The sequence below is a fragment of the Seriola lalandi genome, unplaced genomic scaffold, assembly GCF_002814215.2.
Source record: "Seriola lalandi dorsalis isolate HSWRI2012SDOR001 ecotype SW California unplaced genomic scaffold, Sedor1 jcf7180002052348, whole genome shotgun sequence".
Taxonomy (NCBI): Eukaryota; Metazoa; Chordata; class Actinopteri; order Carangiformes; family Carangidae; genus Seriola; species Seriola lalandi.
The window spans coordinates 1,373-4,050 of NW_019522901.1; the positions used below are offsets into that span (position 1 = coordinate 1,373).

General features: G+C 44.4%; 1 protein-coding gene across 1 annotated transcript in view; it reads right to left on the bottom strand.

The window, feature by feature from the left end:
• The window catches only part of LOC111650507 (acylphosphatase-2-like), a 5,854-nt gene that overhangs the window by 1,328 nt on the left and 1,848 nt on the right, over positions 1 to 2,678 (bottom strand). The window lies entirely within an intron of this gene.

The window sequence follows — 2,678 nt, forward strand, 5'->3', positions numbered from 1 at the left end:
GACTGTTTTAACACTGACGACTGTTTTATCACTGACCGACTGTTTTAACACTGACGACTGTTTTAACACTGACGACTGTTTTATCACTGACTGACTGTTTTAACACTGACGACTGTTTTATCACTGACCGACTGTTTTAACACTGACGACTGTTTTAACACTGACGACTGTTTTATCACTGACTGACTGTTTTAACACTGACGACTGTTTTATCACTGACTGACTGTTTTAACACTGACGACTGTTTTAACACTGACGACTGTTTTATCACTGACCGACTGTTTTAACACTGACGACTGTTTTAACACTGACGACTGTTTTATCACTGACTGACTGTTTTAACACTGACGACTGTTTTATCACTGACCGACTGTTTTAACACTGACGACTGTTTTAACACTGACCGACTGTTTTATCACTGACTGACTGTTTTAACACTGACCGACTGTTTTAACACTGACGACTGTTATAACACTGACTGACTGGAGTGTCTGGTATATATGTACGTGTGTGTGTGTGTGTAGATTAGAGCAGATTGCAGGGGATCAGGGTCACGTCCATGTAGCTGCACTGACTGAAGCTCAGTCAGAGAGAGAGAGAGAGAGAGAGAGAGAGAGAGAGGGAGAGAGAGAGAGAGAGAGAGAGAGAGAGAGAGCGAGAGAGAGAGGGAGAGAGACAGAGAGCGAGAGAGAGAGAGAGGGAGAGAGTTTCTGAATGACACATGTCCTACTTTTTCTTTTTTGGCAAAAAAACTTCTGATCTGCTCCATGACCTACTACTCTACTGTATACACACACACACACACACACACACACACACACACACACACACACACACACACACACACTCACACACTCTTATTTCAACATCTTTTCACCAGAATTAAACTGTTTTGCGAAACATTTGTTGAGCTACTGATTAAACCTCAGGTGTGTTCACTGACTTTACCGCCTGTGACACGTGTGGTCTTCACTTCCTCCTTTAATAACTGTTACAATAATATTCACAGGCCTCTTTGAAAATATATATTTTTTTAAATGTATTTTATAATCCGGACGAGCGAGTGTGGAACGGCTGTGGTCGCCTTGCATCAACAGGCAGAGTTAGCCTGCGCAGTAATCAGCCGTCTGCTGGTCTGTGTGAACTGGGTGGTCTGAGATTGAGTCACATTCACCTCCTGAATGACTGTTTCAGATCCAGATATGGACCTTAGCTGAGTCTCTGTCTCCTCCTTAGGTTCTGTCCAGCAGAGGCCTGTTTTCCTGATGCTAAGATTAGCACGGTGCTATCAGGTGCTATCCTGTCTGAGCTGTATGAGATGATCTGCGTTTCCCTTTAAAGGTAAAGACTCACATCCCATTCATGTGACTGTCAGACACCTGTTACATCTTTCTCCCTTCCTTTTCTTTTCAGTCTGTCTCTTCCTGCATCCCTCTGTGTTTTATTTTTAAGCCGCTCGGCTCTCTGGGAATTTTTTCCTCTCGGAAGAAAAAGTAGAAACCACCCACTCGTTCGCCTCCCACCACCAGCTCTCACCCACTCCCTCGCCTTACAACCGTTTCTCACTTCCACCTCGATTCCTTTTCTCTCCATTCATTCCTCTTTTATCCATCCTCCCTCCCTCCCTCCAGCCGCAGGAGCAGCTGCTTCCTGTTTCCCAGGCCCGGCAGGAAGTGAGGTCGTGGTGAAAGTGGAGGCGAGAGGAAAGACGTGAGAGTGAACGCGTTAACAAGGAAAAGATTACAGATATAATGGACGGAAATAGTCAAGATAACGTGTGTGTGTGTGTGTGTGTGTGTGTGTGTGTGTGTAGGTGTGTGTGTGTGTGTTTGTGTGTGTGTGTGTCTTCAGTGAAAGTGTGTGTATTAAAGTCACAGTGAGGTTGTAAATGATTTATTGGCTCATTAACTGAACAACAACAAAAAGCCGAAATCAGCTTTCACCTCCTTCAAACTCTCCTTTTCTGTGTGTGTGTGTGTGTGTGTGTTGTGTTGTGTTGTGTTGACTGAGAGGAAACACACTGTGATGTTGTGAAGGTGAACGCCGCCACCTAGTGGTGGAAAAACAGCAACACAACAACACTGTCAAACGTCAGAGGTCAGAGGTCAGAGGTCGTCTCAGTCACGTTTCAAGTTAATAAGAAACATTCACTCACTGAATGTTGGTGTTAATATGTGAATAAATGAACCGCAGGGAGGAAAACCGTCAGAGCGTCTGGGTTTAATTCAGGTTTTTATTTGCTCCGATAAAACTGTCACATATTCAGGAGAGAAGGGTCTCTGTTCTTTCTCTTGTTTTATATTGTGTTGTGTTGTGTGTTGTGTGTTGTGTGTTGTGTTGTGTTGTGTGGTGTGTGTTGTGTTTTGTTGTGTGTTGTGTTGTGTGTTGTGTGTTGTGTGTTAAAGTGTGTACTCACATCTCCTCCACCATGCCTGCAGGACCCTGGACTTGTCCCACCACCGTCCCGCTGCAGGTGTTCTTCACCCAGCCGACGAGGCCGAGGCGCAGCCCCTCCTTCTCTGTGAACTGGAGAGAGAGAGAGAGGTTCACAGTGAAGCGCCTTCGCTGCCTCGAAAGGCGCTAAAGAAAGTTATTATCATTATTGTTAATATTTACTACTGGGACAATAAAGTTTTAATTAAGTCACTTTGAGGAGGAGAAACATTTTAAATTCAATT